This window comes from Neopsephotus bourkii, unplaced genomic scaffold (genome assembly GCF_033783945.1).
Source record: "Neopsephotus bourkii isolate Nb327-2 ecotype Australia unplaced genomic scaffold, CSIRO-AGI_Nbou_v1 NB_274, whole genome shotgun sequence".
NCBI classification, from domain to species: domain Eukaryota; kingdom Metazoa; phylum Chordata; class Aves; order Psittaciformes; family Psittacidae; genus Neopsephotus; species Neopsephotus bourkii.
In genome coordinates, this window is record NW_026900783.1 from 1,010,624 (window position 1) to 1,033,169 (window position 22,546).

At 41.4% G+C, this 22,546-nt stretch overlaps 1 long non-coding RNA gene across 1 annotated transcript in view; it reads left to right on the forward strand.

Annotated features, from left to right (window-relative positions):
* Positions 1-956: 956 nt before the first annotated feature.
* The window catches only part of LOC133208685 (uncharacterized), a 57,344-nt gene continuing 35,754 nt past the window's right edge, over positions 957-22,546 (forward strand). The window contains exon 1 of the long non-coding RNA XR_009724476.1: positions 957-1,111. This is a non-coding gene — a long non-coding RNA (uncharacterized LOC133208685). The remainder of the gene's footprint in view (positions 1,112-22,546) is intronic.

Consider the following 22,546-nt stretch of genomic DNA (forward strand, 5'->3'; position numbering starts at 1 on the left):
AGCCTGACTGTCACAGCCTAGATAATGTAATAAAACTACTGGAAACTTTTTATTTAGAGCCTACTCTGTTATAAGCTTGTATCCAGTGCTGGATTTTGTTAATATCCACTGTTAGTCACTGGCATTGCAAGGAAGGGAGGAAATTATCCCTTTAAAACTGTGAAAGAGACAGTTGAAACCAGCAGTTATGAAGTGCCAAGACTCAGGAAGGACACTGCTCATTGAGACTGGGCTATGGAAAGCATGTATTTGTCAGGCCCCTTGTCTTTGAGAATTTAGTGAGGTTGCCTCACAAATTAACAAGGATTAACAATGCAAATTGAGGTGGTTATTCAACTTCAGGCATCTAACCCAGGTGCCTAAAGCAGAGGCATGAGCTTCCTATTGTCTGTCAAGGATATTCCCGTGAAGAGAGTCTGTTCTTATCCATTTTCCTGTACTATTGATGCTTTTGTAAGATATAACCTTCCTGGTTGTGGCGTCTATTAATTTTAGCAACTTCTATCCATGGCTAGGTATAAAAGTTCATGTCTCCTAGAGTTCCACTTTAAATTGCAGGTTTCAGTCTGAAGCTCCAGGCAGATATCTTCCAGCTAAAATCGTGACTTTAGGTCTAACTTAAAAATGGCAGGTCTGAGCTTCATTAACAGCGATATGATGGAAACGGAGATTAGAGAGCTGCTAAAATTAACCTGCTTAGGGAACAAGCCACAAGAGAAGCCATCAATTGACTGAAGAGCAACAGAAGTAATATTCTAGCCATCAGAGTAGTGAAACGCAGAGCTTGCTCTAACTCCCTGCTGCAGGAGGCATTATGCACAGCTGGGAGAAGACAACAGCATGAATCCTTCCCTGCTCATTTCTAGGTTTGGGTGACAAACCTGTGGCTCGTTAAGAGGTAGGAGCTAATTGAAAAGCTAATTGAAAAGGAGCTGAGAGTGAAGGCTGAGTTTCTCTTGGCCAGGCTATGAGAAGTTGCAATGTGCTAGTTCCTGTCTAGTTCAAAGCAGGGTGACACCAAGGTTGGGTTAGTGCTGGTGTGGTTTGCTTTAAGTCTAGGGAGGGTGTTTAGCTCTGGGAGCAGGAAGTATTCTGGCTTTCCTTGGGAGAGGTAAATAAAGGCTGGGCATGAATGACACTGCACTGGGAGGATGGGAATCCTGGGAAGAGTTTTGCAGCCAGAAGAAAATGTGTTTCTTCTGAATGGACTTTTTTGCTCTCAACTTGACATCTCCTTTCCAGGTGAGTGCCAGTGACCTTTTCACACGTCCTCTATGAACTGCACGTTCTGTTCACCAGACCTGCTTTGTGAAGCACTGCAGGCTGGAAGAGATGCAGGGAGTCAATAGATCAGTCGTGTCAGAGGCCAGCTTGTCTTTTATTTAATTACAACATCATTTGGGTAAAAGTGTATTTTTTGGAGGGATAATAACACTTTTTTTAATGATTTCAAATCTCTGATATGATTAGTTATTAACTTTTAGAAAGTCTTGCTAAAGCCATGTCAATGAATTTGTTTTTCTTTCATGTTGACTATGAAAACAGATGTAGACTAATGAAGTTCAGTGTGTGTCACTGAAGCTATAAGAAAAATATTCAATCTGTCAGAAGATATATGCTATTCTAGGTGGTAGTGCACACTATGCTTAGAGCACATATCTTGACAATAGAACTGAGTTGTGTTATAAGCTATGTTTCTGATCTTAAGTAAAAAAGTGTGTTGGCTTCAAAAAAAAGCTAATTTGAATTTAGAGATTTCTGAATTGGAGAAGAAAAAACCCTTTCTAATAGACCACAGAGCCTCATTGTTTCTTAATAGTGCTTTGTATGTATAATTCTGCCTTTTCTCTGTAGCCTTATAAATAAATACAGTCCAGTTCCTACAAAAGCTCTGAATGCATGAAAGTGTTAAAGGAAAGTTAAGAAAATTTCTGCATGCATGTTTCCCACTCTTGCTAATTCCTTCATCCAGCCCATGAGAAGGTTATTTTATGGTTTGTCTGCAGTTTTATGGGCTCTTATGAATTACCAGAGGAAACCCATAATGGAAAGATACTCTTATTTCATGGGGTGTGCACTGAGGTATGTAGCTGGTCTGATCCCTTCCAGAAGCAAGAACTGTAATTATGAGACTTCAAACATTTTCTGGTTGTTTTACCCCAAACTGACACAACTGTGAGTAACTTGCATCAGGGCATGCAGTATGCCACAGGTCTTAGCTGTAATATCTGCTGTTTGGCCAGGGAAGGATGTTTATATTCTCTACATTGCTGACTGTGGGTTTCTGTATTGGAGCATTATAAAGATTAATACCTACCACTGAAACCACTGTGGAAGGGTGAATAATACAGCAGCGTTCCCTGGCAATGGCAGTCCTGGGTGACTGTCGATGTACTGGGTGATATTGATAATGGCAGATGGTGTCCTTGGACAGAACATGCACCTACTATTCTTTTAGCTGTGAGATTGTGTCCTCTCCCTTTTGAACAATATTACAGGTACTCAGGATTTGCTGTTACTACATACTTTAAGTTCTTGTAGCTTCACCAGAAGAATCACAGGAGATTCTGGCTGGAATGACGCAGAGGACAAAATGCTTCCCAAGTGAAATAGATATCACTTGAAATCTTGTTTTCTTTCACCTTGCATTTAAAGGTGGTTAAGGCTGTGATGCAGGAACAATCGAATTGTTACAGCTGTATTCAGTGAACAGCTCAACTGGTCTGGACTTTAACTCAATTTTTGTGCTGAGTACAAACTTCAGAGTTCAGTGTTAGAAGTAATACCACCTGAAAGAAATGATGTGAAAATTAGTATTTTTGTAGTCCACTGCTCTTTTGCTGTGCATTGCAGCATGGAAATCTAACATAAGCCTCTATTTTCCTGAGCAACTTCAAATTCTGCTGAACTTGGGCATCTAAATAATGGAAAAAACATGATTTTTCATTTTTTTAATGTTTTTTTTTCTCCAGATTACAACTATAACACATTCTCTATATTCTATTCCTGCATGTCTATGCAAGCATTGCTTATTTCTACAGACTTTTAAAATGCGTGCCTTTTAATGAGACCAAACGAGGTTCTACACCACTCTTACCATTGAAAGCTATGGGAAGAAGAAACCACCTCTTTTCCCTATATGAGTACGACCTTCCATAGCAAGCTGCCTCTTGGAATATAAACCAGCTGGCTAAAACTTCAGTGTCTTGTTCCACCAAGCACTACTTGCAATCTCTAAACTAAACATGTGCTCACACTGAAAAGACAGCAGCCTGTATAGGAAAATAATACAGAGCACATGCTGCTGTAAGACTGCTTTCAGAATTTGCTAGAGCCTTTCCTTAGGCTTAACTTTTCCAGGAGTAATATAACAGCATCTGTGAGTAGGTCAGATGCAGCCTAATATCTGTCCTAATACCATTGAATTCAAGAAGTGCTATAGTGTTATTTCAGCATTTCAAGTGTCTGCATAAGATTTGTTCCTATCCAAAAGTGTCTTTTTCTTACATTTTTTTCTTTCTCTCCTGACAATCTTACTTAGAAAAAAAGCAAGAGGAAAAAATGTAAGAGTTTGCGCAAAGCATTTATTTAAGCTTGAAATGCTGTCTTGGTCTGGAAAAACAAGCCTTTTCTGATTTCCTAGCTTTGTGCATAAGACTTTAACGAGTCACATCTGGTGGTTCTTCATGTCATGTTACATTATGAATCTTTATGGGCAATTAACTGGTTGGGTATGAAAACACCCGCACTAGTAATGGGTCAATGGGCGCATCCAGTCTCAGAATTCAGCTCAAATTGTTAAGTCTGTCTCCAAAGGCAAAGCACACTATTTTCATTCTGACGAATTTGATGAGACAGTGGTAGGACATTGTGTAAACAGAAAACTTTCTCTGATGCATGAATATTGGCTGGTGGAAATGACTGGTGTTCTTCCCTCCTCATCTTGTACTTTAAACAAATGGCAATAGCCAAATAACTTCTATGTAATTACACTTCCTATGGCCATGAAAATAATTATTTGAGATTACATGATAAGTTACTTGAACCATTCTTGGTTTAAAAGTATTATTTAGTGGTTTGAAAAAACTCCCCCAAAAACATATTTCCAGCTCTAGTAGGAGTTGTGCTGCCGAAAAATCTCCTCTGACCTTGAGAAGTATGGCTGGGTGAGAGACATTGCTCAAGGTTGTTTTGATGCATTCTCTTTTGTTTTCCATCTCTTTTCTTTCCTCTCCCAGAGATTTAAGAGAGAATGTGTGTTCCCAATATTTTGCACACTGATTTCTTAACAATGCCGCAGTCTGCTCTGATGCTGAGATGTGCCGGTACCTTCAGCAGTCCTGGAAAGAGCAAGGGAAACCAAGTGTAGTGCTTTCATGGAATCTTAGACTCGTTTGTGTTGAAAGGGACCTTAAAGCTCATCCAGTTCCAGCCCCTTCATTGACACCTTCCACTAGAGCAGCTTCCTCCAAGCCCCTGTGTCCAACTTGGCCTTGAACGCTGCCAGGGATGGGGCAGCCACAGCTGCTCTGGGTAACCAGTTTCCACTGTGAATTCACTTAACTGTGATTAAAGTGGGTACAGTTTCAGCACATGGCCCACAGACATGGTGCTGTTTGTAGCACTGTGATGCTCTGGGGCATCAACCCCAACCTCATGCGACACAAATTGCAACAAGCAGCGGGTTCCTTGACTGTGTTCATGTGATACAGGAATTCCTTCTCCAAAGCTTTTCGTGGTGATGGAGAGGAGGGATTTGCCATGAACTTTGGTGTTGCAGAGTAGAACTTGTTTGTAGCTCATATCAGTATGTTAATAAAATGTAGTTAATTTAAATCCTGATGAATTTGAGGCCTTAATTTAATCAACAAAATAATGTTGCACTGATAAAGTACTGTTAGCAAAGTAATGGGCAGCCCCAGTCAACCATGGTTCAGCTCATCACCTCCTCACCTCCTCCTGCACAGGAACCAGGCAGTGAGAAGTGTTAAACCTGGTATTGTGAAACCAGATCAGGTCGGAACTGTCTGCTTAAAAAGTAACATCTCTAGTTTTTACATGAATTTTTAATTTTAGATGACACTTTGGACTGTAAGTGACAGTGAAGCAGATCATTTGTGTAATTACAGCAACAGTCGCTGAGGAAGGAAAGAATATCTCCAAAGCATATAAAACATGAAATGGATTGGATAGTGTATGAACTCTGTAACTGGAGCTGCAGGAACCTTCTGGCTTTGTGAAGCTATAAACCTGGTAATGTCTTAGCTGAGGCACTAAAAAGTCATGAGAGCAGTCTTTCTCTGTACTTCAGGTGAAGAAAAGTAATTAATCAAGGGGAAAAAGTGAACTTTTAATGAGTCTAAGAAGGTTTAGCCCCTCTGCCAACAGCAGGAATGCTAATGTGGCACTGAACAGAAGCAGATGGGACTAGCTGCAGAAGGGGTGTTTAGCATGTAAAAACAATTCCATGCAGTAGGCTTGAACTGAAATTTGCTATGCATGTGCTAAATTCCATGCAGGAAGATTGCATGCATGATGCACTGAGCACTGCCTCAGTCTTCCTCACTGCCTTGCTTCCAAGTTGCTCCTTTTCCAGAAGTGTCTTCAATATGCCACCACATTTGTTTCATGGAGAAAGCTGTCCTTAAGCTAAGAAACATTATTATACTCATTCTAGTAAGATGCTTTATTCTAGAAAACTTATATACACACTCACACACATATCGGGGTTTTTTTACAACCAAATACAAAGCAATCAACAGAAAAAACATGAAGACAGCAGTAGGTATCTACAAGCCAGGACTGAAACAATATGTTGCTGAGAGGGAAACTCCCTGCAATGGTTACATAAGTTTTTAGGGCATGTTACAAGCAACAAACTCTTCCTAAGTACCCTGTGTGAGGAAAATAATCTTGAGCACAGTTATTTGTACACACTTGAGAACCCGGTAATGATCCTGAAAGTCCTTTTTTGGCTAAATGCGAAATCCTTTTCTGCTATTTAAAAATGTAAAATCAAATGCAGTTTTTTGTTGCCTATATGAAGATCACAGCTAATTAGCCTTAGTTAAGTAAAGCATATCCTTTGAAAATTGGAGACAAGTTCCTTTGCCCTCTGAAGAATTGTCTGTTATTTACACTGTTAATATTAATATCCTGCAGTCTCTAAACTCTCAGTCAGTGTCATTGGAGATGGCCTTGTAACAAACAACTTGCATCTCCAGTAAAAGAAGGACTGTTAGATGTTTTTCTTTTGATTTTCAACAAGTTGAAATAACTACTGATGAGTGGAGCCTAATGCTCTTCAGGTAAAATTCAGATTCAAGCCACGAGCCTCTGGAATCTTAACCTGACCTTCCAATACAGCATATCTTGTATGACTTGAGTATAAGGTACCAGACCAAGTGAAGCTGATTCACTAGTTCTGGTAGTAACTGCAGCAGCTGTAATTTGGGTAAGCAGCTGTGAGTGAGGGCTTTTAAAGGGGTGATGTGCTCACTGGGTGATGCCCCTGGTTTCTCAAGCTAGAAGGGGTGCCTGGGCACAGAGAGCAATGTTGAAGGCAAATGCAGGAGCATGATATTCCCCTACTTGTGTTGGGAGTTGATGGTGAGACCTGCTGTGGTGATGCTCACCTCTGTCATCTCCCTTCTAATCCTACTTCGTCACTCCTCTGCACAAAGTGAGAGGAAAAGCAGAAAAAAATGATTGGAAAAGCTTCATAAAAATATGGCAGAAAGCTCCAGAACAACCAAGTTCTGGAAGCACAGACTTGTACTGAGGATACTGTTGTATCTGATGGAGGGTTGTTTTCTGTTTTGAAGGAATAACCAGCTTCTTAAATCTTTCCCAGCATGAATGATGTGGCAGAGTGGGAACTGTGGGTGTAGGATTTGCTGTGCTCAGGAAGTGAGTTGTATGTCTTGTCCTCTGCCACCTCCAGTTTCTCTGGCTTCATCAGGGATCAAAGCAAATGCTTTGCAGCAAGCTGGTCTTAAGCTCGTGAAGGATGGATGAGTAATAATGAAAAGTCAGCACAGATCAACTGCAAAACTATGGAAAATATTATTGGGGGTGATGCAGAAATGAGTGGAATTCATTACCATAGAGATGAATACTGAAAGAAGGGGGTTAGGATGATGAACCAGCCAACAGTCCTTTGTTAATGTTGCAGAAATGCGGGGCCTGGCATTAAAACTCTTTGTGTTTTGCTTGCACTTGGTGATCCCAGCAAAAAACAAGTGCTTTTTAAAACTAGTGCTGTGTGTGCACACAGGACATGAAAAGTGCCTCTAGGAGCTGAGTGTCTGGTGCTGGAGTCAACACCAAGGAGGGGAGAGAGGCTTCTGGCAGTACTTAACATGCACTTTTGTGTTACCACCCCAGAAACATGGCTGGCGGCTGTGAAATCAAATTCTGTTTTTACATACACTGTAAAAATGGAGGATATTCACCAAAGCTGAGGCTTTCCAGATGTGTCCTGATGGAGGTCAGAGCTGCTAACAGCCTTAAAAAGGGGGGCAAAAGAAATCCCTCACTGGTTGCTTTATTGAATTATCTGAACTGAAAATAAATATTACAAATAAAGAATGAAATACTTTACAAAAATGCATTATCACAAATTGAAGGCCATATACTTCTTATCGGTTATGTACAGTTTTAATAGCTAGCATTCAGGTTACAGTTTCCAAACTGTTTAGGAGGTTTGGAAGCCACTGTCCCATTAGTTGCAATGGGAACTGAACACCCATATCCCTAAGGTGACTTTGAAAACCTCTGCCTAAACATATCTTTCTGCTCAGTGTTCACAAAGTTGGATGGAAGCAAAGCTTCTGAGCAATGATAATTTCATACTAGAATAAATCTTGTACAAGTTAAAATCCCTGGAAACTTCAAGATAGTAGGAGTTGTGTACTTGGGAATCTTTGACAATTTCACTGAAGAGATTACTGGTTCAATAAATGACGTTTTGTTTCTTGGCTCCTTTGAAACAAGGAAGACACCAGGGGACTAGAGAGAAGCAGATGCCTCCAAACTCACCCCATTTCGGCGGTGAGGTGGAGGAAGGAGTAGGAAAGCCAGCCAGGATATAATAGACCAGTGCATGTGACCTTGGTGCTAGGCAAAACTCTAGAAACATTAAAAAAGGATGAGATCACAAAACATCTGGAGAAATAAGCTAGTCAGCATGGTTTCATAAAGGGTAAATCCTGTCTGACAAATCAGTGGAATTCTTTCTGGGAAATAATGTGGAAAGCAGGCATGGGTGACACTGTTGGCCTTAATTCTGTCCTTTCTGGGATCATGGCACTGATTTGAAAGGATTCCTTAGGCAGCTGGGGTGTTGGTTGGAGTTATGCTGGTGTAAGAGGGAGGAATGTGAAGTGTAATAGGAGGCAGTACCAGTCTACAAGTAATGCTGAGGGTTAAACTGTAGCTCTGTGCACGTGTTCTGGAAAAACTTGAGTAAAGGTAGTATCCAGTGAGGTGAATAAAGTGGAGATGATGGATTAAATCTACAGAGAACATCTGTACAAGATTGGGAAAGTGTGGAAGAGAGTGGTCCATCGCTTCCTTTTGAGACAAAGAGGCAATTTTTATATTTGTAGCTCTGAATTTTGAGATGTGCCTAAGAAATATGTTTCACAGAACTCTGAGCAAGGAAGAGTTGTAGTACTAATGTAAAGCAGAAGCTGAAAGCTACATGGAAGCATGAACTGTGAAGGTACAAGAGGTTTTAATCTGGCATATTGTAAAGTACTTACCTAAACCTCTGTAGGTTGTCCTGCCTAAGGTAGGACACTGCGGCCTCAAATGGACATCCTGGGGATTCGAAAGGGCAGAGGACAGCAGGGATGACAGTAGTTGTGAAGTTGCTATGTGCAGAAAGCTTAAGAAACCTGGAAATGTACTCACTTGGGGGGAAAATATGCTGCTTAAAAGCTGATCTGATTTGAAGATTTTAAGATGCTGAGGAAGACTTTGAGAGTAGCTGAACTATGTAGAAACTCTTTAAATTTACTCAGAATCCTGGAATGTATATTTATAAAAATAGGTCTAAAGAAAAAAAAGTAGCTCCATTAATACAGATATGCTTGATTCAAGCAGAGTGACCTGCTGACCCAGGATGAAACAACGAGGAAGCTTTCATTGCCATCTAAGTGTGCTGAAAAATAGGGAGATGCTAATGGAGCTGGCGGTGGGAGGCAGAAATCAGCTCCAACCTCTTCTAACGTAATCAGTGTCTTGACTGGTTGTATAGTTATAGGCCAAATAATTAATCTCAAGACATGCAAGGCAAGGGTGAGTGTGCAGGCAGCACTGGTGGGTCAGATGGTAGGTGCTTGCTTGTCTGGATGAGCTGTCCAAATGATGAGGGAAGGCCAGAGTTGTACCTGAAGCTATCTTGGTTTATGAACTGCATCCTCTGCATATCTGCATCATTCCCAGTGGCTGTTTTCACTTTGTTTCCTGACTGGGATGGGGAAATAAAATCCCACAAATTCATAGTGTCAGGTGGAAAGCAGAATAAAATTGAAAGGGAAACGAAAGCAAACCCCTCCCAGAACCAAAACCACCAAATACCCTTTAATATTTACAAGGGGATTTTCACAATAAAGATTCCCAATACTGAAGAATTCAGTTAGAGATAACAGTAGCATGAAGTCAAACTGCTGCAAGGCAAACACATGCAAGGGTCTGGGTTTACCAGGCTCCTGTAAACAGATGAGGATGAAAAGTGCATCAGTCCTGAAATGCCATTGAGCAAAGGGAATGCATGCCTGCATGATGTGACCTACAAGGAATTATCTAGCAGAGATCTTGCTAATTTCATTGTTGATCCACAAAGACTTGCTGTGTGTGTAACCTGTAAATTAGTCCCCTTGTAAAACTGCATATTAATTTATGAAGAAACAGTACAAGAGAAATGAAGGCAGTACACAATTTTTGTCAGTAATGGGAGCTGTATGCGTGCTCTCGTATCCAATGTGTACTGAACTTTATGTACAAAAATAGCAATACTGCTGTTGCCTCATGCTCAGTGACACTTGATGTGATGTGAGCCAGAACAGGCGAGCACAACAGCCTCCTCTCTGCTCCAAAAAATCACTTTTTCCATCAAATCATACGAGCACAGCATAAAGCTGTTCACATTTTTCTTCGAATTATTCAAATGCATTTACTAAACAGTATTTGTTCAGGGTGGATTTTTTTCCTTATTGCAAACAGTTGGCATATTAATGGGGCTAAAATAAGACTTGGATGGAACCTGTAAACAAAATTCTTACCTAATGGGAAGGAAGCAAATGCTTCTCAAGGCTTAAAACTGTTCGCATCCATTTGTTGGTTTCATTTGTGTATATTTCTGCTCTTCATGGGTTTGATTAGTGATGACCCTAAAATACTATGGGGAAGCCCTCTGGCGAGTTGTTACCTGACCACAAACAGGAAACATTAAGATCTTGTGCAAAACACTGCTCTAATACACCATGTTAACCCTATTTCTGGGGCCAGGATCAAGGGGCAGCATAAGTTGAAGTGTTCCAACTGCTCAGGTGTCTTTCCTTTCTAAACTGCCTGCTTTGATAGTTCTGTCACCTCTTTTTTTTCCCTTTTTGTGAACTTGGACAATATTGTCTAACAGAACTAAATGAAAACTGTTACTTCAGCTACAAGTTAGGTAACTTAAGTTACTTAACGTAACTTAAAATTGAGTAGATATAAGTTGGAATGACTCCAGCATCTTCCCAGAGTGTGAAGCTGTTGTGTCAAGTAATCAGTATTTCTTCTTTAACCTGCTTCTCATTTTTTCTGCATCCTTCCCTGTTGCACTCAGGAATGAGTCATTAATAGCTGCTATTCAGGAAAAAAGTGAGAACTCTTTCAGTCCATAACTCACCCTCACAATTCATGTTGTGAGTCAGTTTTGAACCTTTTTATACTGCATCATTGCACAACCACCAAAACAGATGGAGTACTCTGTTTATAAAGATAACACCGAATTCACTGCAAGGCTGCTCAGATCTCCCTTCAGGTCAATAGGGTTTCATAGCAGACTTCTAAACTGATGGCAGGTGCTTGGAGTTGCTCTACCTGCCTCCTCTACGTGTATTTTTCCCATTTATGAGCTGTGTGTGTGACTGATGCTGTGTGTCTGTGACTCATTCTGCTGCATGGGGTGTTGTGATCCGCCTAATCAAGTGCCATGCGACTCTAACCTGCCAAACGTGATGGAAATCAGTGCGCAATTTAAATCTGCCAGGCCTTTTTATTTTGCTACAGATAAAAGTATGTTGATTTGCTAACCCCAACTGTGAAATGTTCCTGCTGCCTGAACTGTTTTCTGCACAACACTTGTTTTTCTTTGTAAAAGCCTTTTTCTATTGATCTGAATTGACTCGTGCAGAAAAGCCCTGTGAGTTCAATGCAAATTGTTACTGTGCGCTTACTGTGAGCAGCAGAGCAATACAAAAAGATGCTTTTGTGTAGATGTGCAACGTGTGTATTTCAAGCCATGTCTCCCTGTATTGATATTTGGTCTGATCTTGCTTTCAGAGTATAAGCAAGCAGTCAATTAATTCATTTTGAAATGTTTTGAGGAGAAGCTAAATCTAAAATCCGAGGAGAGCACATGTTTGGGTAGAGGAATGCTGAATCTGCGTATTTCCCTGGATTGAACTGAAATTGATCTCAATCTTTCAGCTGAGACAACATCAACTTCTAGACTTTTATCCTAGCTGTATGTTGGAGGGTGGGGGGAGCACCAAAATGCAACCAGAAAGGGGTTTTATTTACCCTGCTTAAATAGCTCTTTTCATGAAGTCTTTGAGCCTGTTGCCAGCTCAGTTACTTTACTGAAGAACTGTGAATAGGTTTGAGGTAGGAAGAAGTCTCAATCCTTGAGTGATTTATCCACAAATAGTTTTGAGATGTGGGTCACTGCTGTGGACACGGGGCTCAATTGCCAAGTTGCTCATGTGCTATAGTGAGGGGGGCAAATTTTGTTTGCTTGAATATCAATACAGCAAGGAACTGATGCTTCATCTGTGTACTTGTGGGTGCAGGTTCAAAAAGGGAGGCTGAAAACTGCAAAAGGAAGTCTTATTGTAGGTAAACTTTTGCCTTCTTGGTAGGGTTAAGCACCCACACAAGATAATCACAGCATTTATGGTGAACCAGTTCCAGAATAAGAGATTTGATGTCAAAAAACCAGACTGCTACACTTTTTGCTCAGAAAATCTCCGCAAGCAAGCAGGTAGAGGAGCAGACACAGCAAACTCTTGCTGCTGTTTACCCAAGCTCTGTCCCATCAACCCTCAGCCAGTGTTTGAGCTTTTCCCAAGCACAAGCTGCAAAACTCAGGTCAGAGCTGTCAGCTACACCACAAATTATGAGATTTATACTTGAGTTAAAATATCTCTGAGGCTGGCCCGCATGGTTTCTTGATGGGTCGATAAACTGCCTGTGGAGCCCAGCTGTAAGCTGTATTTGTGCAGAACCCAAAAGTGTGAATAACTCGCGAGTGTTGCACCAGGCAACCAGAGTTATGTTTCTTTCTCATGTGTGGAGCAGGGACATGCCTCCCTTCCCCTTGTGCTGTGGAGTGGAAGTGCTTGCATCATAAATAACCAGAAGACAAATGAGAACAAAAGTCTTGCTTAGTTCAGCTAATACCTTGCGTGATCCCTTTGTATATGAAGTGAAGAGCAGTGATGGCCAGAATGACCATCATTCATGTGGAACATGCTTTCCATGCTGTGATTTACCTCTGCCAGAGGAAACAAGCACAAAATAGCTTTTAGTGCCTGCATGCAGAAATAATGGCATTACCGGTGGTGCCACCTAGCAAAGGATGGCATCTGGCTTGATGACGGGTGAATGACTGCCACTACTCTACGTTAGAAACAAGAGATTCTCATTAGAGAGAGGGGAAACATGAGCTGCTCATCTTTCTGCTGTTGTTTTGGCTTTGGACATCTGATGTAAGACTTGTGTTGTTATTTAGCTTGAGGTCAAACCCTATCTGTTCATCTGTCCAGGAAAATTGAACACCAATGGGATTTTTTGTGTGCACACAGATTTCGGGGTTTTAGAACAATTGGTTTGCATAGAGGGTCATGAATCCTCTGCTCCTTCCTCTTATGCTCCCATGTGCCAAGGTTGAGCCAACAAACGGATTTGCAAGAGAGAAACTTTCTTAGATGCCTGGCATGGGCTCTCAGTGCCTGCTCAGGAGTTGGAGAGGCCAGTGCCTGCAGGTTATAGGCTGGTAGGAAGTCAAGCCTTAAAGATGCTTTGCAACGACTCAAAAAGCAGAGCCAGATTTCTTTTCCTGGCAATACATATTGCAGCCCAAATCCGTCAAGGCTCCTGCATCCAACTTTAAGTGCAGGAGTGGGCCCCTGAAGGACGATGTGGGGCTGTGGCAAGCCTGTACTTACACAGGCTGTGTTGATTCAGGATTAAGGTGAATAGAGCTGGCTCCTCCAGGGACGTATATATTAGACTTTTTGGAAAAACTTTTGACCTCAATCATGCTCGTTTTGAGTTTTAAGTAATCGTGATGGCTCCCACGATGTCACGCCTCCTGAAGCTCGCGGTTGGCTGCTGGCGTGGTTAAAGAGTGAAGGCTTTGAGATCAGACAAAATGATTCAAGGTAATAAATCACAGTGAATGGAGTGTGACCCGAGCACCTCGTTCCCCCACGGCCTTTGGATCATCCCAAATTATAAGTCTTGTGCAAGAATACGAAAATCCTGGTGACTTTGGATACTTCCATTTGAAGGGGAATATGGAATTTGGAGTGTGATCAAAACTCTGAACTCTTAAATAAGGGAGATTCAGATTAGAAGTAAGGCAGAAGCTGTTCCCTGTGAGGGTGTTGAGCCGCTGGCACAGGGTGCCCAGAGAAGCTGTGGCTGCCCCATCCCTGGCAGTGCTCAAGGCCAGGTTGGACACAGGGGCTTGGAGCAAGCTGCTCCAGTGGAAGGGGTCCCTGCCTGTGGCAGGGGTTGGAGCTGGAGGAGCTTTAAGGTTCCTTCCACCCCAAACCATGCTAGAGTTCTATTATTCTTCTTAACAATGTCACAGGCCCAGCACACAGAAATTGGTTCTTCAGAGGGAAAGTTATTTCTGAAATCCTTGGAATTGTAGTGATTTCAGAAGCAAACTATTCCACTGAAGTATTGTGGCTGAAAAACAAGGGCAAAGGAACATAAAGAGAATACAGAAGTTATAATTTCTTCTGTAATAACTTTTGAATATCTTCAGAATTGCACTGGGCTGAGGAGTGGCAAGAAAATGAAGCAGTTTACACACAAAGTAAAAAACCCTTCTGAGAGAAATTGTGGGGTTTATTTCATTTTTATTAATTAAAATTTAATTTTGAAATTATAAATTTAATTTTTATTTAATTTATTCATGCTGAACCTGATTTTTCTTAAGTTAGAAATAGTGGGCTGAAGTAGGAGCATGATGTGTCAATTGTGGGGCTTATTTCATTTTTATTAATTAAAATTTAATTTTGAAATTATAACTTTAATTTTTACTTAATTTATTCATGTTGAACCTGATTTTTCTTAAGTTAGAAATAGTGGGCTGAAGTAGGAGCATGATGTGTCTGTGCTGACCCTAGTCCCAGCATCGTGTCTGTGAAGGACTGGATTGGGGATGGGTACTGAAAGTATTTATCATAACTCAAGTCCTAAAGAGTTACCATTTTGTGTTTAAAAAAAACCAAAACAAACCAACACCCAAAAAACAACAAAATGAACAATACAGGGAAATGGTGAAAAAAGAAAAAAAGAGCCTTGTCATGTTTTGGAGAAGTGATATTTAGTCAATATGTTTGAAAGCAAGTCAAGCAGTTAGAATCATAGAATTGTTTGGGTTCAAAAAGACCTTTAGGACCATAGAGCCCAACATTTTTCCCAGCACTGCCAATTCTACCACTACACCTTGTCCTGAAGTGTTGCATTTACACCTCTTTTAAATGCTTCCAGAAATGGTGACTCCACCAGTGTCACTAACTGATGATGGTTTCTGTCAATTGGGTGGTTTTTAGTTAAAAATCTCTTTGAATGCTAAATAACAGGTAATGAGGGTTTAGAATGATTTAATTGCTTAACTGACAATTTCAGCTAAGTGTAGGGCTTTTTGAAAGTGTGTGTGTCTGCTGCAAAAGAACAACTCGGCACTCTAGGAGTATAATAATCTAATGAAGAGTTATTATATAGCACTTTTTAGATGGCTCATAACTTCCTAAAACAGAGAAATTTTGGCTTCTAGTCAAACACCAGCTTCCACCTTAACTTCAGAGAACTCTAACTGTGAGGTATGTTACTGGTGTTAAAATTATGCACTATGGGTTGCAAATGCCATAAAATCTGCAAGCAATAGTTTGATGCAGCCAGATTCCTCCTTCTGTGCCCAGATAGAGAACTTTGTGTGTCTCCATGCTCCTCTTCTTGGGAAGCTCACCCTGCTCCTGCCCTTTGCTTTTCCCAGTGTGGAAAAAGCATGTTAGCATCACAATGCATGAGGATGGTGGTGGCTTTGTCATAGGTGGCAAAACACAACAGATGACCTGTGTGGATGTGCGTGATGTGGAATCAAACAGGATAAACAGACTTTGACTGAGAGATCCTCAACAAGAAAGAGAAATCGCAGCCGCACTTCTCTTGCGTTATGGGAGCAGCTACTGAAATACCAATTAAAAGCTATAATGGGAGCTTGGGTTGGATCTGTACAATAAGACACTTCTAGGTCAAGCAGGAGGGTTGCAATAATAATAATACCAAGTGCATTTCCTTATTTAACTTTGTTTTTTATTGTGTTCAGCCTGCAGCTGATTTTTTTTTCTCTACCTTGTAGCATAGTCCCTAATTGAGACACATGAAGCTCATAAGAGGCTTTAGACAAGATTCAGCTAGCCACAAAAGTCATTATCTCATTTTCATTTATTAACATGATATTTCCAATGGATTAACGAGGGTTTCCCTTTTGTTGCCTCTGCTATGGCACTAGCCCTAAAGGGGCTGTTGCGTGTCTCCATCTCAAGTGACTTCTTACTCACATTAGATTACAGTAATGTACGTGTTACAGGGATGACATTTATTATACTTCTTGAATTAAAATTCCCTATTTGAAGTAGCTCTAATTGCTGGGAATAGAATAAAGTGGACTTGAATGTTGGTTTTAACAATGAGCTACTATCAAAATAACTGCTGTTAGAACTGGGCATGCAAAAATGCTTTCCCCTGACTTCAAATATCTAATCAAATATCTACGAATCTGGTATTTCTGGAATCTGCATTATGCTGCAGAACTGGCAATTCCAACTTCCTGAAGAAGCCAGAGGCCTTCTTAAGAAACTACTCCCTGTATTTTACACAGGACCCATAGTTATTTTTCAGGTGTCATGGTCCTACTGTACTATTAGTCTGCAAAGAGCAATGAGTGCAAATTTAGGTTAATGGGGAGGGAAGTGCTGATCAGACACCCCACCATGTGCATCGCAGCAGGCTGCAGTGCTGAACCCTAACACAGGGAGACCTGTTTTCCTAACGTGTTTTCAGCTCTGCTCGCTGCTCCTCAGTTCCTCCTCCTCTTCTCCCAGAAGGCTGCCCGAGCAGCATTACAGCAAGGACCTGCAGAGAGCCTGTCTGCTCCAGGCACTGTCTGATCTTGTCTGACATAATTTAAACCCATGCTTCCTGCTTTAGTTTTACATTTTGCAGGGCCTGAAAGGTTCAGTAAGAAACAAAATTCACCCAAGAAAAATATAGAATAGGCAATTTATATCAGTGCAGTCTATTTCTGCTTCATCCCGTCTGATACAAAGATGCTGAAGGATGCCGGCTATTAGGCTCGATATAAAAATGAAGAGCCTAATTGTTTGTGAGAGTCAGATTTCTGTGGACCAGTCCCTTGAGAGGTCTCTGCCCTAAAGAGGGTGAGTTTAACCCTGGCGAAATTGTGTCTCCCCACTGCAGCTGGATTTAGTGCTATTCCCCACCTGTGTTTTGTCCAGAACTGATGTTGCCTGCCCAGAGGTACACAAGGAAAAGCGTACAGCGTGCTCCTTCCGGATCAGCATTGAATAAGCCTAAGGATATGAAAATCTGGAAAGTAAGCTGTGGAGGTTGGAAGAAGAATTCTTCCTGCCTTGTCTTCTGGGGAAAGAAAGTAGCAGGCATATTTAATCCAGGAAGCTCCATCATACGTCAAGTTTAAAATTGCAACCTACAGTGCTTTATGAAAACTATTATGAGCAGAGTCACTAACAGGTTTCAATATAAATTTGTGAACCAAAGCAGCCTTTGTTGATGTGTTTTGGATTTTCTTCTGCACTCTCAATTCTAGGGGGTGCTTTCTGCTTTATTTATGAAATCGCATGTAGAGGCTGATGTCTTGGGGAATGGGGCTGCTCAGACCTGTGTAGGGAGGCTGGCAGCAACTGCTGCAATCTCGGTGTTGTCAGTGAGCTGTTGAGCTTCCTGAGTGGGACCTTTTCCCTATTTTGGTCTCATAATTGTAGCTATTGCAAAGGAAAACTTCAGACAACCTTTTTAAAGAATGGGAATAAGGTTTTGGAGGGGCAAGGGCAGGGAGGATGCTTTTTAAATAGTATAAAGGGTGCATTTTTCATTCTCCATGAATTTTCTAACATTCTCCTTAATATAATAATGAAACCCATGCAGGGCAAATGGCCTTCACCTGATGGGGGGGGGGTAGGTGTTTGGAAAGACCTGTTAAGAAGCACTCCCCCCTTGAGTGATCCCAAACCACCCTGCCTGGGATTCAAGTGTTGTCACTGAGTGTTCAGCTCTGCCTCTGTCAGCCTCTTCCTGCAGTTAGGATTTCAAGTCAGGGTTCAGAGAGGTGGTCTGTGTTTGCCTGACCAGAAAGGGTGTTCAGAGAGTGCTCTTCTTTAACTTTGTTTTGCTCTTCTTTAACTTACCCCCCCCCCCCCCCCCATAACAAATAGTATGAGGAGTTGGAATAAAACCTGAGTTTTGGGTAAATTCCAGTAATGTGTTTTTCATTGCATGAGATGTGATGCCTGTCAACACTTACTAGTCAGACTTGCCTCCTTTTTACATCTCTTAAACAGCCTCCTCCTCTTTTCTTGTAGCAGAGAGGAGTGTCCTGCATATCATGCTTCCATCTCCATACTGTAATTATTAATACAGGGTAGAGAGAGGTCACCTACGTTTTTTGGCAACAGTTACATTCCCATGTATAAATCATGATAAAGTGCTATTCCTCTGTAAGGTACACTGATGTTTTCAATTTACCCTGTGTAGGATACCATTTCTTTCTTTTTCTCCCTCAGAAAAAAAGAGAAAAAAAGTCTTTTGTTCCTACAATATAGATAAAGTTATAGATTTCACAACCAATAAAAATAATATTAATAAAAATGAGGCATTGTTACAAAGTAGGTCCTAACTATACAGCCTAATGTTTCAGTAAGTCTGTGGTGCGCATCCTTTTATAGCCAATTAAGAGGATGTTTTATTTCTCTCATTAAAAGAGCAGCCCACAGTCACCATGTTGAATCAAATAAGTATGAGTTTGCACATCTTGTGCGCAACCTTTCCTTGAGGCATGGTAACATTTGTCATCTTTATAATAAAGCTTTCCAATTTTTCTGATTAATATTTAAAAGAAATAACATGACCTGAGGAATATATATATAACATTCTTGTTGGAAGGCATTCCGTACTACGCTGTGCTCTTGTTTAAGGCTTATGTGCCATTAGATAGCTTTGTATTCTGCCTCCTTTTAAGACCTATTTCCCCGTGTTTATGTGTAGCAGCAGTCTCTTTGTGCTCTTGTCTTTCTCCCAGGCGACACAGAGCTCTCACCAGTGCACATTTGCATTTTGGTGGTTGCTGTGATGCTCCTTGTCTTCGGTCTTGCCCTGTCACAGGGAGGGTAGGGAATAGTCCTCTAGAGATAGTCTTCTGATCATTTACTGGGTTGTTACGGGTCCATGTGCAAGTGGTTTCTGAATCAAACTCCTTGCAGCTTTCTAGCACAGCAGCTGGGGTAGAGTGCTGTTGAAAGGTGAGGTCCTGCTCCTTCATTCAGGTACTGAAACCTGGACAGTGGTTTGTGACAACAGGCTCATTGGGTCTCACTCTTCTGGTTCATGCGGCAATTTGCTAATGTAACTGTTGTTCATGTCTTTGGTAGAGCTGACCTAGAAAAGTGTGGCTTCATCTTGTAAAGGCAGACCTTTCACTCCACCTGTGTCTCCTGAGGGTCTCCATCTGGTCGAGCTTTGCTGAACTCAAAAAGCTTCATTGTAGTGATAGACCAGAAAAGCAGATACCTGTGTTAGGACCTGAGGCTTCTGCTGGTTGCAGTAAAACTATTTCCTTATATTTCTTATTATTACATTGCAGCACCATCGTCAGATGGTTAAAAAGACAAAACCACACCACAGCGAGCTCTAGTTGACAGTATTACACAGCAAGGAAGGTATTAAACAAGGGGAATGAATGAGCAGGCAGAGATTTGAAAGCAAAGGTGTTAGCAACTCTTTATTCTTATGCAGTCTTTTCAGTACACTAATTTCCTGGTCTCTTCCCTTGTCTCTTCCTCTTTTCCTTTAACTTCTTTTTTGCCCAACAATAATTAGAGTTAAAAAGATGAAAATGAGGGCTGAGGTCAGTTTAAGTATTTTACATTGGCACCCATCGCTAAAGCCCCTTAGGTTCTTCAACCCATTGTAACTAATCGCAGCTAGAATAACAAAATGTAAGCCTTTAAACTTGAAGGCTCAATTATCCAGGGTGCTCTGTAAATTACAGACAAAGCTAGGAAATTTCATATATTAGTCATGGTAAAAAATATTGAATTCCATGATATGTCAAAAATTAATAGGGGGAAAAAAGATTAAAACAGCAACTTGTGTAAGTCCTTTAAACAAATGGTTGTCAGAGATTCTGCATGTTTGGTGAAGAATTAAACAAGTGAATATCAGCAGCTGAAGCTCTTGCAGAGGAGCCAAACCATTTTGGAAAAGCTGAGACTTCTTTTTGAATATGAAAGTGACGTTTCGGTCAATCCTATAAGTGAAAGACACAAAGACACACAAAGAAGAAGAATTTACCATGTAGTGTTGCTTTTGTCTTAATCCACCCTCACTAGTAAGGAACTTGCTGCAGAGGGAAACAAAAGGAACTCTCCTGTGGAGTGAAACATGGAAGATGCAGGGAATAGAAAGATTAATATTGAAGGCTGGAGTGCTTGTTGGAGCAGCTGATAACGCTGTGCACCACCAGCAGTCCTTTCCATTAAGCAGTACCAAGAAATAATTGCAAAGTGTTCTTTACAGTGTTGGGATTTGGGCAAACTGTTCTATGATTATTCTAACTGTTCTAGGATCAAAGGCAATATCTATGATTAAAGGCAAACCACCACTAGAGACAAATGGTCCTTTCACCTGCTCAGGGATGGGGTGAGGACCTGTATTTCATCTGCATGTGAGGCACCGTGCAACCCCTGCTTACAGAATGGAGCCATCCCCATTGCTCTAATTCCTGCCTAAAGAACATTCTCCCAGTTCACCCCTGTTAAGGCAGATAATAGTAATGCACAAAGCATACTCCATGATGGACGTTGCAAGAACAAGATGTAAGTGTGCTCAGCCTGTTTCTGAAAGTTGTTTGTGTGTTTTGTATTATTTCTTAGTGTTTTTTTTTTTCCTGTCTGATGGGGAGACGAGGTAAGTCTGCCTTCCTCCTGATCTCCTGGAGTTAACAGTGTGATACCGAGAACAGAAACTCGCCCTGCCTACCATTTCAGCCAGGTTCAGTATGCTTTTGATATTTTTTTTGACTCTTCACTCCTTTAACCCTTGTTGTTTTGTGAGGGGAAGCAGAAAAGAAATCAAAGCTGTGGTTGATAGACAGGGAGCCAAGTACTTGTGTTCTGAATTTCCCAACTCCTAATTTACCTTTTCTTTCACTCTCTGTTATGGTTCTTCCAATTTAGAGCTGGAGACAGCTCTCTGAGAACACCAGTGTAGTGCCACAAATAGGTTACTACTGCAATTCCCTCTCTTTAAACCTGCCACTTTCTCGTTGGCTCTTTAACACCTGTGGCACAGTGTGCTGCTATGGATGGCTAGAACTGGCTTTTGCAGCCCAGGCCAAACTGAATTTGATGCAGAGATGTCTTCGCCCATTTTCTTAAGCTGGCATTGAGGAATGGGTTCTGCCTTTGTGTGCTGTTGCCCAACCTTGGAACCGCAACAGCTCTGGGAACACTTGCTTTGAAATGAACTCAGGCAGAGCGATCACTCAGGGGTAGCTTGCTCCATCAACATGGTTTTTGGTGTTTTCAGTAAATCTCCATTTCACTCAACATGATTTTTGTAAAGTTCATAGGGAGTGAAACAGCAGTCAGGGAATGGAGAGACATCCAGGCTTCATGCTTTACCTCTTTTAATGTAAAGATTCATAGTTTTCATCATAACTCTCAGGGAAGCTTATCTTGTGTGTGTGTTTGTTCAGCCTAAAATCTGCTGGTGGGCTCGGCATCCTCTCCCTTGTCCATGTCTCTGGGATGACGACACTCCAGAGGCTGTGTCCACCAGCAAAGTTAATTGAACCAGCATTTGGGATCTGCTGTTCCCACAGCATCTTCATCCTGGCTGGAGCCAGGAAGCTCCAGTCATCTCCCATGGGAACTCCTTCCCATGGAAATTTCCCAGCACAGCTTCAGTGAAGGAGGATGAGTCTCTTCTGATATATCTTGGATAAGCATCTGCTTGTGATACTCATCCAAAAACTGGAAATATTAGGCTTTCTCCACGTTGATTCATTTCAGCAGCTGACCCAGCAGCAGTTTATACCAGTACCAATGATTAACTTTGCCTGACTTGAGGTTGTCTTTGACCTAGATTTAGACTCAGGCTTAGATCTTTAGTGGAAGACCCCAGGGTTCACGCTTGACATTACCAAATTGTCATGCAAACAGATCCACAGAAAAACAGATACTGTTAATTTGGCTGCCTGTTTCACAGACATCATCTGCACAAGCTGCAGGATATTCATCTGCCTGGTTCTTAGCCCAGCTTGAGGGCGGATACAGGGACAAACCCTCTTGCCACCCTTTGTGTAGCTATAGAGGTGTTTGCTTTAAACTTCAGGGGTAGCAGGAGGGTCTGGGACCTGAGGGCATGGGAGCTTTTCACAGTGTTTATAGGACCTGGTGCTAATGCAGTTTTGTATCCTGTTTTCCCTCTCCTTCCCATAGGCATCTTTATGCTTTCCTCTTCCTATTTCCCATGCGTGTTGGGTCATTCCTGGGTCCATTCATTTGCTAAGTTTCATTCCTATTTAACACACATTGGGAAGGGAAGAAAAACATGCACTGAGAGATAAACCACTGTCCTTCATCTGAGCATCCCTGTCTGGCTCCATTGTACCCAACTCCTCCCTGCCCTCATTCTCCCCAAACCTGCTGGGTGGCTTCAAACAGTCTCCTTGTATCCATCCCATGTTTAAAGCCTTCTCTGAAAAGAGGTG